The sequence below is a fragment of the Pseudophryne corroboree genome, chromosome 2, assembly GCF_028390025.1.
Source record: "Pseudophryne corroboree isolate aPseCor3 chromosome 2, aPseCor3.hap2, whole genome shotgun sequence".
Lineage (NCBI taxonomy): Eukaryota > Metazoa > Chordata > Amphibia > Anura > Myobatrachidae > Pseudophryne > Pseudophryne corroboree.
Genome location: NC_086445.1, coordinates 222,546,948 through 222,560,065, shown reverse-complemented (window position 1 = coordinate 222,560,065; position 13,118 = coordinate 222,546,948). Strand labels below are relative to the sequence as shown.

Here is a 13,118-nt window from a genome sequence, read left to right as displayed (position 1 = left end):
TCCACATCTTCCTTCCAGCCCAAGTAACCACAGACAGCATGCTGAGAACTGAGAATCCTCTGGGTCTCCCCATCCCAACCACACACAGTGCCTAGTCTGACTGCTCAGCCTTGAACGTATTCCCTAAAAACTGAGCAAAAGACACCAAAAAGAACATAAACCAAGCCACCTTCTAGAGCTCAGCAACAACGGGACACGAAAACTGCAAGAAAAGTTACTGCTTCAGTTCCAGACTCTGAAAAGGTGGCAGATTTTAGAGAAATCAGATCACTCCTCTGTTGCTTCAGGGTGGTCCTCCTGTGAGAATGAAATATTTATAACTGCAGCCAGAGCACAAGACAAGCACAAACTTTGCTGAAAACTATCTTCATCTTAAATGGTTAATATCCAAGAAGTAAAGCGAGGATCGGAGAAAGTAAAAAAAAATGAAGACGATGGTTTTTACATCTTTTAGGTTGTCTACTTTATATTTCTATTGAACCTTATGCTGGATGTGTCAAACTCATGCAAAAAGTGGATTTTTAAGGAACATTTTTCTCCATGTAAAGAAGATTTGGAAAAGTAACACAAAAGGTTTGCTGGTGCCATTTTTGGAGTTATTCATTATAAGGTATGATCATCTGGCATGCATGGCATTATATTGATGGGAGCAGGATTACAGTGTGAAATCACTTGTTGATCTCTGAAGGTGATAACACTGGATGTTAAGGTCAGGAGAATGCTTTCTGTAGTTACTATGTTCAAACTTTCATTATTGGGAAACATAAAGTTATATATGTTGAACTATGAAGTCATTCAGCTGTCAGACTAATGCACACACACATTCACACGTGGGTGTAACTGAAGTGAAAATGTTTGCAGGGTGCTAAATGTAATTAACATTGATACAGTTTACTTGCATAGTGCCAGCACAGAGTAGCTTGCTACATCAGATTGTTTGGTTATGTATATATATATATATATATATATATATATATATATATATATATACATATACACACACACAGTAACTATCCTACAGTGGTGAATGGGGTCTGGTGCCAGTCAGGGGCCAAATCAATTCTGCTGGCCAAATACAAGCTCTGCAGAGTGCTATCTTCATATATATATATATATATATATATATATATATATATATATGTATAGATAGATAGATAGATAGATAGATAGGTGTATATATATATATATATATATATCCCAACTGCAAATTGCAGCAGAATATGCTGGTGCTCTATAAATATAATGAGAATAATAATGATTATACGTGTGTGTGTGTGTGTGTGTGTGTGTGTGTGTGTGTGTGTGTGTGTGTGTGTGTGTGTGTGTGTGTGTGTGTGTGTATAGAGAGAGAGAGCACTGTATCTCTTTCAAGTTTCCATGGTTCACTTTTCATGTGAAGCGACTTATACAATGGTAGCCCATCTCTTTTGTACATTAGCTGGATACTGGATGTCTTATGAGGGCTATAAATTTGTGATAGCCAGTCCCAGAGTTGGCTGTAAAACTTCACCTGTTGTCTAGCAGGGAGGTCTGCTATGTACGATTACAGGCCTAATGATATAATCCTTCTTTAGCAGTATTGACAGAATAGCATGTACTATCTATGATCAAGAATCCTCTAAGGATTCTTTCACTTTTGCTGTCTTTGATGGATACAATTTTCACTAGTAAAATAAAAACATATGTCAGATTCCCAGCTTAATTAGGTCTGCGTTCTTGACTTCCACAGAACCTGTTTGCCTCTTTGGTTTTGTTGTTCGGAGATTGTTGCAACCACATGTACTATATTTAGCATATTATCAAAATAGTGTTATTATTTTGTAGTTTCAGTTTGATTTTTTTATTGGAGTAACTTTGCAGCTAGATCTTAACTTTGTTTTTCGCTTTTGCTTTGTTCATAGTATCTAAAACTTCTATTTAGGCATAGCTTATTTAAATTAGCGGAAACCAGCAGTGAAAGGGTTCCTGACTGGTAAACAAACCATGTTTAATATGCTTTCCCTCCAAAGTGCGTCACTATTATGCTTGATGTTGGAGGCTGATAAGGACCACTTGGCCAACCTCTTCATCACTCTCCATTCAGATTTATAGCGATACTAATGCCTTTTAGGGTCTGCAGTGTTCTGTTTTTCAGGGTTTTTGCTAAATTACAAAGTCCCTTTTTACAACAGGCCTAAGGTTCCATATTGAATGGAACGTGCAAAGAGTGAAGAGTACATATTCATAAAACACATGTAAATAAGATGTTCGGTCCCTACGATGGCTCTTTTAACAACCCACTGTATACTAAGCAGACTGAAGTTGATCAGGAGCTCTTAATATCTGACCTATGATAGGCCTGAATAGATGAGCAAGTTGTGCTCTGATTAGCCAGGTGTTTCCCACCTATCTATTGTATTGCTGTTCTTAAAAATATAACATTATTATTATTATTATTATTATTATTATTATTATTATGTTTTTGGTGTTTCTATTAAGTCATCTGCTTCTAGAATGCACAGAAAGCAGAGTTGTTTTTTTAATATATTATTGACATATGATCCTTTATTCATAGTATTGACTGTTTCTCTGGTCACTCACATTTATCCTTATGCAAAAAAAACTTATATTGTGTCTTTCCTGTCCAATATGTTGACGTGTAGCCTAGAGAAGTCATATAAACACATGCAGTATGGTTGGCGTCTCTTACCGCCTATTCACTATACCTTATTTTTGTACAGTGGTAAATAGCGAACAGTATTGTTAATGAATAGACTTAAAATTAAGTGGCTTAGAAAAATAGAGTGATAACTTAATCCGGGTTTCATCTGGAAGTTTGTGCCTACTCATCTCTTGAGCTTGCCTTTTATAGGATTATTTGCTTTGATAAACATGTTGTGTTGCTGCTGTGCAGTTGCCGCAAGTTTACAGTCCAGAACTATGGATAAACAAAGCGGACGTTAGATAAATAGACTGACTCCATTAGTAAAATAAAGTATGAAGTCAATTTATTAATATTAACTATTGCGTTATATCAGTTCCATTTTACCCATGCTGTGCATTTACTAAGATGATATGAGCATTAGTTCTTTCTATGGAAATCTAGTTGTTTTCTGTGTCCTATATTGTGTGGTCATTTTGTGATTGCGAGTGTACAGAGATTTTATGCTTGCACAAAAGAGATACTATATACAGGTATTTGATAGAGATTGATGATTTAACTTCTTACCTAGAATATAACATTTTATGTAAGTGACTCACAGATGTTAAGGTTAGATATATTATCTACTGTCTAAATATCTTAAATAATGTTTCTTCAATTATAATGTACTGTATAAAGATGCTAAAGGATAGCAAGAGATATTTTAACCATATAAATGCAAGAGGCCATAGCCTAATGTTTTATACAGATCACTAGAATCAGAGATGACTGTTAATATCCAAACCAAAATAATCTGCAGTAGGAGTATGTTACTCCTTATAGCACACAAGTTCTCCTAATAACAAATAAAATAATATCAGAACTAACGTTTTATAAGCTCAGAACCAGCTGTGCCTTACAATATAATTTACAGTTAATTTAAGGCGTATAGTTTGCCATAACTTGTGTATATTAGTTATACAGATATACTACTTGGGGCATACTCGGTTAGCTAATTCTCAGTGTTTCACAATTCAATTAGCTGTAGGAACCCCACACACTAAGCCATAAAAGAGTGAGTGTTCCTTGCAGCCTCAGGATTTTCAAGGAAAAATCTGTGTTAAAATCCACCCTCTACATTTAACACTTGTGGAGGAATCTATGCACGGGGGTAGCTGCCATAGGTGCAGGATGTGCAGCTGTTATGGGGCCCTGAACTTATAGTTGCCCAACTTACCTGTCAAAGTTAGACGTGCTATATATATATTTATCACAATTGCGTGGTACATAGGGGCCCTTACAAACTTTTGTCTTGGGGCCTGCAATATATCTAATTATGTCTATGGACCTGATCATTGTACAAGATGTGGTATAAAATTAACTGGAGAGCATTATAATGTTACATAATTTGAACTAAGGGCACTGTAATGTGGCATAATATAAAATAGGGCAGTACTATGGGGCATAACATTACCCAAGGCATTACTGTGGTTCAGGAAATGAAGTAGGACACTATTATGGGGCATAAAATTAACAACCGCTATGGAGAGGTTTTTCTAGAAGCTTGGCACAGGTGCCCTTTTAAAATTTTGCTATGGGGCCCACAAACTTCTGGCTAGGCTCCTGAATCTATGGGTTAGCGTGTGTTAACCCTTACGTTTACTGAAAGTGTAAAATTCGGAATAATTGAATAGCTGCGGACATGAAAGCTTTTCCCCTCACAGTAAACCCTGTGCCTAATTAAATATGCTCTTTTAATTAAATGTTACTGAGGGGAAATTATTATGGAGATCTGATATAAAAATTTAAAAAAGTGTGTTTTATATAACTAATTGGCCAAATTAGTTTTAATATCTCATATTAAGAGACACTATTACTGTAACTATTACTATGCCTTGGATCTGCAGATGATGAGGGATATGATTTGTAAGGAATTTGCAGTAATAACCATTTTAATAATCCAGATTTTACAGAGCTCAGGAGATTTCTGACTAGATTTTGAAAAGAAAAAGTATTTTATTAATTTTGCAGTTAATTATAAGATGTTGTGTGACATAAACATTTGTTTTCTGTGCCAAGCTGATATCCTGGTTCATATCTTAGACAGCACAATTGCAATTCGCCTATGGGACAATTCCATTATTCCTGGGGAATACAAACAGTTGTAATGTACTGGGTGCAGAATCATATTAAAAGAGTTTGTGAAACCTTTTTGGCAGTAAAAATTGACCATCTCACTCCAAAGTAAATATGAACTCTTACATACTGGTGACAATGGACAAGGGAGATCAAGGAAACATTTTGGAGACATTCTTTACAGTAATCCCATCTGCCTGCTGTACCTTGTGCAATTTTTTTACTGCACGTGGTCAGTAAATGGGTGATGAAATCATACTGTACTCAGTTCTTTCCAAAGGTGTGTGCAGTCATAAGAGACAAACACTGCGCCCCCCCCCCCCCCCACACACACACACACACACACCGACTACTGCCCCCCAGGACATAGACTATCTTGCCAGCATAGGACATTGACTACTGGCCTATTGTCGGTTACTGCTGTTGTCTCCTTCCCACGACTCAACTGACTCCCAGGAAAGTGGCAGCCTCATTTTGAATCCAAGATGGAAGATGTGAAACTGCTCTACATGGGTATGGTAGATTCACAATGGCCATCTATCTATCTTTAATATAGAGTGCCATTTTGCCGGGCAATGTAAGAATGGTCAGTGGCACTGACTATTCTGACAACTGCAGCTATCGATTTCAGCAGCTGTCATTGCCTGGATCACGGAACTGTACCTGGCTGTGGTTTCCCACAGCTAGGGACTGTGTGCATACAAAAACAATAAAGTTGTGGTTTTTTTGCAATAATTCCGGGTGCCACTGGGAAAAATATATGACAGGTGCATGCGCACTGAGGCGCACTGCCTTTAAGGGCAGTCGATAGTGGAAGAGTGTTGGTCACCAGACAGGTGATTTAACACTCTCTCAATTCAAAATAAGCTCTAATCATACACTAATCTTCAATGTGTTTTTGTATGTTTTAAAGCCTTTTTATAATATATTAATATCAGACTTGTTTATATGACTTATTTAGCAATAAAACTGTCAATTTAAAATCCATCTTAATTTATGATCATATGCATTGTGTAATTTATCTTCAAAAATAGTTAATAAATAAAGCAAATATTGACAGGTCCTTAGACAATACTGTTTGTTCTGTCAACATTTGTGTGGTACATGTTTGTAAGACACTTATGGTGTGCTGTATGCAAACAAGATAACAGGAAGCTCAGGATAAAAGCACTTATCTAAACCAGCGAGCTAACAGTTCTTCTAATGCCAACAACTGATACTGATTATTTTTGCTCCTGTTCATGTAATGTACAGTATATTAATTTGTTTTAAGGAGCCAGTTAAGGGGTCATTCCATGAAATATAGGACACAATACATGAAAATTGAATTTCTCATAACCGCTAACATTTTAGTAATGGGTGTATTAACAGAGGAGGAGGCCTATCGGGGGTGTATCTAGGGGTCCGGGCACCCTTGGCAAAGTAAGGGACTGGCGTCCCCCATATTTGAAATAGGGAAGGTGCAGGTGCAAAAAGGGACTTATATTGTGAGAAAGGGGCATGACCATACAATAGTTCCCCCAATTCAAATTACGCTACACAGTAGTAACCCTTATACACATCATGCCCACACATTAGCAGTTCCCTTTACACATTATGCCCACACAGTAATTCTTATAACACTGAGGAGACATCAGTAGTGCCTGGCCTGGCTGAGGAGGCAATGCCACCCAAGGCCAGGTAGTATAATCAAATAGTAGTGCAAAGAAGTGCAGTACAGCGCACTACTCAGTGGTGCAAGTAGAAAAAAAAATTTAGCACACCAAAAAATGGATGTGGCCACATGCCACATGGGGCATGACCAATGAAAATGGGGGCGTGATACACAAATGACCCCAGTAGTGCAATGCCAGATACACATATGCCCCCAATAGTGCCAGATACACATATGCCCCCACAGTGCCAGATACACATATGCCCCCACAGTGCCAGATGCACATATGCCCCCACAGTGCCAAATACACACATGCCCCCACAGAGCCAGATACACACATGCCCCCACAGTGCCAGATATGCCCCCGTGTTGCTAGATATGCCCCCACAGTGACAGATATGCCCCTACAGTGCTAGATATGCCCCCACAGTGCCAGATACACACATGCCCCCACAGTGCCAGATATGCCCCCATGTTGCCAGATATGCCCCTATATTGCCAGAAACACATGCCCCCACGGTTCCAGATATGCCGTCATATTGCCAGATATGCCCCCACGGTGCCAGATACACATATGCCCTCAGAGTGCCAGATAAGCCCCCCCAGTCATATAGCCATAGTCCCCATCCCCCTCGCAGCACATAGCCATAGTCCCCTCCCAGTAAATGGCCATAGCCCCCTCCTCCCCAAGAAATAGCCATAGTCCCGCAGCACATAGCCATAGTCTCCACCTCTCCCAACACAGTCATACAGTAGTCCCCACCCTCCTCCCATCACATAACAATAGTTCCCTGCCAGCATAGATAGCCATAGTCCCCCTCCCTGCATATAGCCCCTCACATCCCCAAGCACATAGCCATAGTCCCCATCACCCTCCCAGCACATAGCTGTAGTCCACCCTATTGCGCTTACTCAATTCTTTGGGGAAATGCAGCATACATTTTTTGAGACATTTCCTTAGGGCAAATCTCAGGAAAAATGGGAGCTGTGCCATTTACTGGAGATTTGTAGATAGATGGAGCCACCAGCAGGTTGGTGAGTATTTAAAAAATGGGTACAGGGTGTGTGGTGGGGGCCCCCTTTGACCCCGGAGGCCCGTGTGCAACGCACACACTGTACCCATTTTAGATACACCACTGATTTTGGTATATTTATGTTGCTAAAAGATCATAGTTTATTGAAAATGTATATATTTATAGTATATTGATTTCCTGCTTGTGTAAACATTGAACATATATGGAAGTTGATGCAAAAACGGCTAATTTCCACATATTTTATTTACGTATTTTATATGGCTAACATCACCAGATGAAATATTTTATACATCTTCACAGATAACCAGGAAAATAAACAGGCCTACAGTGATTAATTCACGTGGTTCTACAGGTTTGAGTAATTTGTATCAGAGCCCTGTGACTGTGGACAGACATGTAACGTTAGTCACATTCATATATAACATGTCAAAATTGATTTTCATTTTTTTCATTGTGTGTCAATCATACGTTTAGGGTCGTATAAGTGTATAGTATAACAATCATATTGTAAAAATTTGGAGAGCAGGTTTAAATAAATATATAAGTCCCCTCAGTTCCTATGTCCATTCTGTTGTAACATGAGTCACACATATAAACAGTAAAATGTAACTACTAAAAGTGTACACTTTTTTCTGTTTCTAAGCATTAATTATGACTACTTACCCTATATATTATTTCATATTTTTAAAATGTTGAATTTCAGCTTCATTTCTGTGTGTGGTGCATTTATACTTCTAACTGACATGAAATATAACGTGAGTTACATGGAATGACCCTAAGCCATTATTCTGCATAAAGTTTTATTACTCAGCTAAAAAATATACCTGATATTACTGATTGCTAGTATTTATAATTAACTAAATTGTTCACCATGCTGTCTGTTCTAGTACGGTAAAGTGCATGTATATACGTGGAGCTCACCACAAGTATATATGAGGTCACAGGACACATACACTAGTGTGAATGGAGGTTGTCTGTGATGGTTTTGATTGCAAAAAAGGCTGCATCCATTCCTTGGAGTAGTAAGTATCATTTGTTCTCCATCAGAACCCCTTAGAACACACCATACTTGTTGGATTTTTACCCAGGCCACACAGGAGATGCCGGTGGGGGAGATTCCGGTGGAAGGTGCCTAGGTGCAGGGGGCGTATATTACCTTGAATCACGTTATTGCAGCCCCACTTCCGTTCTGTAAAGTGGGGTAATGACGATGAGATACACTGTGAATCGCATCATTGATCCCCCCAGACTGCCCACTTCTCTGTGGAAGTGAGTGGCTATGTAAGGCTGGCCTACTCTCTTCGGAGAACGGAGGCAGTGCCTGATCAACCAATAGGCTGATCAGGCTGCAGTCTGGAGCACTGGGTCCTGGGGGGGCACAGCGCCGGCACAATAGATTAATTAGGTTTCTTTTTACCTCTAAGCAGCACCGGCGCCGCTAATTTCTGCCATTGCCGCTCATCTACCCTAAGCTGTCATCTGGGCCATACCTAGTTTCAAGGGGGCGAGTCCTGTCTGTCACTCCCAGGCTAAGATATGCAGGCAGCTAACAGCAAATCCGATGCTGTTAGCTACCCTAGTGCGGTACATACTCTCAGCTTGGTCTTGTGAGATTACCCCATATCACGAGACCAGGATAAGCACACAGACCGCACCTGCAACTAACAGCATCGCTTATGCTGCCGCCTGCCTGCTGTGAAGACCTAAAGAAGTAAGAAGGAATACAATTTGTATTATCAAACAATAATTGAATCTGCGATAAATTTTGATACATAATTACAGATTTTTAGCTGAATATGAGCAAAAAAATTGTCGGTGAGGGGTGGGGAATGGGGGGCAGCCACTTCTGTATTAGCCTAGGGTGGCTGGAACCCTCAATCAGTCCCTGAACAGAGGCTAGTATGGTACACATTATGTTTTGCGGGTGGCAATAAATATTTGTAAAGGAGACTGAATAATGGCCCTCATTCCGAGTTGTTCGCTCGTTCTTTTCCTTCGCATTGGTGCGATTTTCCGCTAACTGCGCATGCGCAATGTTCACACTGCGGCTGCGCCAAGTAAATTTGCTAAGAAGTTTGGTATTTTACTCACGGCATTACGAGGTTTTTTCTTCGTTCTGCTGATCGTAGTGTGATTGACAGGAAGTGGGTGTTTCTGGGCGGAAACAGGCCGTTTTATGGGAGTGTGTGAAAAAACGCTGCCGTTTCTGGGAAAAACGCGGGAGTGGTTGGAGAAACGGGGGAGTGTCTGGGCGAACGCTGGGTGTGTTTGTGACGTCAAACCAGGAACGACAAGCACTGAACTGATCGCACTGGAAGAGTAAGTCTCGAGCTACTCAGAAACTGCAAAGAAAAATCTTTTTGCAATATTGCGAATACTTCGTTCGCAATTCTGCTAAGCTAAGATTCACTCCCAGAGGGCGGCGGCTTAGCGTGTGCACTGCTGCGAAAAGCGGCTAGCGAGCGAACAACTCGGAATGAGGGCCAGTGTACATAAAATTTATATAATAAAATATCATGTTTATGTTATTTTTATATGTTTGACTTAAAATTTAGAAATATCTATAATATGTAATGTATACATCTATATGTTATTTCTAGTTTTTCATTTTTGCATCTCTATCGTCATTACTTTTACAAAGTCTGCATGTTTGCCAAACATATTCCTTGTTCTTTCCATGTATCTGCTGTTTTTTACAGAAAAGTTTGTTTTTATAGCAACATAGGGTTAAAGTTGTGCCTTTCTCTTCCAGCATTGCCAGAATAATGTCCAAATTCCAAACATAAACAAACACCAAGTGCAGGCTGGCTGGCTCAGCATCCCTTTCAGAAGTAAAATGGCAGCAGCTTTAAAGGAATAGGCCTGGTGGCCGTGTGGTTAGACCTTTAGGCTGTGAAGTGGGAGATTCTGAGTTGCGTTACACCACAGCCAGCGTCGTTTTATATTTTTAATTCCCTGTCTGGACTTTAGGATGTACACACCTACACGTTGTCAGTGGTGGACTCACTTTACATGCTAGTTGTTAGTAGATTCAGAAGCAGAGATTGCAAAGCAAGAGCATGCTCATTATTTATTTAGAATGTTCAACAATAGTGTGTGAAACATGAAAACATTTGCAACATTTAGTCCAGTGATTCACAGACTCTCTGAAACTGTTACACCTATGACTTGGTTTTTTTTTCATGACGCACCATTATAATTAACAAGTTAAATGTAGTATTATTATTAATAATAATAATTATTATTATTATTATTATTATTATTATTACAAATTAATCATAAGTATAGAGCGTTTGTGTGAACAGAATACAGGGTTGGTCCTCATACAGAACCAATCCAAACTTTTCTATCACCTTTCTGTCGGAAAGTTCTCCCTCTGGTTGGCTTAATCAGAGGTAGCCAACCAATCAGAGACTAAGAGCTAATAACACATTTGTTGCTACCGCTAAGACACATGCCCCTCAGCACTCTTCACATGCCATCAGACCTCCTCTCATGTCTCCCAATCTCAGACCTCACCACATGCCCATTAGCGCTCTCCACATGGCCACTAGTCTTCTGCATATGCCAGTCACACTTCTTCACATACGAACAGTCGCCATCACATGTCCCTTACATGTCCATTAGACCCACCCACAGCCACATCATTGTGCACCTCCCCTTATGCCTTCTCACACCATCCCCACTTATTACAGCTGGAGCCCCCAGACACTGCAGCATAGGAGAAAGATGGAGAGCACACTAGGGGTCATTCCGACTCGATCGCTCGCTGCAGTTTATCGCAGTGCAGCGATCGTATCGGAAATGCGCATGCACCGGCGCCACAGTGTGCTGGCGCATGCCAGATGGCCAAAGGCCGTCGTTGCCTAGCGATCGCCTCTGCCTTATTGACAGGCAGAAGTGGTCGCTGGGCGAGAGGGGGCTGGATGGCGGCGCGGCCCGGCCAACGCAGGCGTTGCCAGACCGTTGGGGGGCGGGCCGCGGTGGCTGCATGATGTCACACGCGGCCGCTGCGACCCGGGCAGCGAAGAGGTTCTCCCGGCCAGCCGCAGGAGCTGCGCTGGCCGGGAGTTACTCCTCAAATGCAAAAGCATCGCTGCTGTGCGATGCTTTTGCATTTCTGCAGGGGAAGGGGGGCTGGCACTGACATGTGGGGCGGACTAGCCGTGTGCTGGGCGTCCCCCCGCATGTCTGAGTGCCTGATCATAGCTGTGCTAAATTTAGCACAGCTACAATCAACTCGGAATGACCCCCACTCTTCTCTCTCCTCCTCCTCTGGTGTGCAGTGTGACCTCACTACATTGAGCAGATGAGGCCATGTAATGCTAAAGTTGGCTGCTCCTTTTCCTAGAAAAGAAGTCAGATTGGAAGCAGCCCCCTGGAGTCTAATCTGCCTCTCCAGGCACCCAAAGCACATGCAGCTGGGAGTTACATTTGCTAGACCAAAGAGCGGTAAAATGGTCACTGCAACCCCTAATCACTAGCACCCTACGTACCTGCCTATGTTTGCATAATGGTAGTGCCGGGCCTGTGTGCAGACTCTCTATTTGTGAGTAGTTATTTATTTATTTATTTATTTATGTACTAACAGGTTCCTAAACAGCAGTGATAAAACAAAACTGGGTAATAACAGACAGTTATAGAGGTAGGAGGGCCTTGTTCACAAAATGACAATCTATAGAATCAATGATCATTAAGGAAACAGTCCTTAAAACCACTTAACTGACGATTTTTCCCTTCAAAAGCGTTAAAAACATTGTTTTTTAAAATGTATTTTATTTAATAAAGTTGAAAAAGTATTTTTTAAAATATTTAAACATTATATTATGTACATTTGCAGAATGGATCTCCTCGTCAAAAACGGGGGGACAGGGTGGGACGACGCAGTTGCATGAAATCTGACCATGCCAGTTAAGTTTAAAAGTCGGGACCCGCACTGCTACTTTAGTGGACAACTGAGCCTACTTGTCTGCTTAGTGCACTTTAAGTTTCCTCTCCAGGTTCTCCCATTGTTGAGCCCAACACTGTAAACATTGTAAACAAAAACAAAAAAGTAAAAACAATAAAGAAAAACAGATAAGTAAACATTTTTATATATATATATATATATATATATATATATATATATTGGAGATACAGTAACATGTCAGAGAAAATAATTGTTCCACAAACTTTCACTGAAATATACCTTCTTTTTATTAGAACAGTACTGGAACAATTTTGCACTATACTTGTACGCATTGATGGTTACTGTCCTTAACACCAATATGATAGACTTTACTAACGTAATGTCTGAGATATTGCATGCTGGTGATACGTTGTAATATTGGTGGCTGTTAACTGCAAAGTGTGTGTGTGTGTGTGTGTGTGTGTGTGTGTGTGTGTGTGTGTGTGTGTGTGTGTGTGTGTGTGTGTGTGTGTTGGGGGGGGGGGTTTATACCATTTTTAATAAAAGGGGTTGCACTGACAGCAAATAAGAGGGTAGAAGGCTGAGGAAGACTGGGACAGGGGAAATAAAACATCTAGGGCAGTGGTTCCCAAACTGTGTGCCGTGGCACCCTGGGGTGCCTCGGGACACTTGCAGGGGTGCCTCGGATTGGTGGTCCAGAACCAATTAAAATTCTGCATGGTCAATGTAAAAAGCAAAACCAGTGTTAATGGCTGACAATCATAA

General features: G+C 40.6%; 1 protein-coding gene across 1 annotated transcript in view; it reads left to right on the top strand.

Annotated features, from left to right (window-relative positions):
• The first annotated feature begins 45 nt into the window (after window positions 1-45).
• GLI1 (GLI family zinc finger 1) overlaps window positions 46-13,118 on the top strand; it is a 162,733-nt gene continuing 149,660 nt past the window's right edge. The window contains exon 1 of the mRNA XM_063952393.1: window positions 46-610. The gene's annotated coding sequence lies outside the window, so the exon portion shown is untranslated. The remainder of the gene's footprint in view (window positions 611-13,118) is intronic.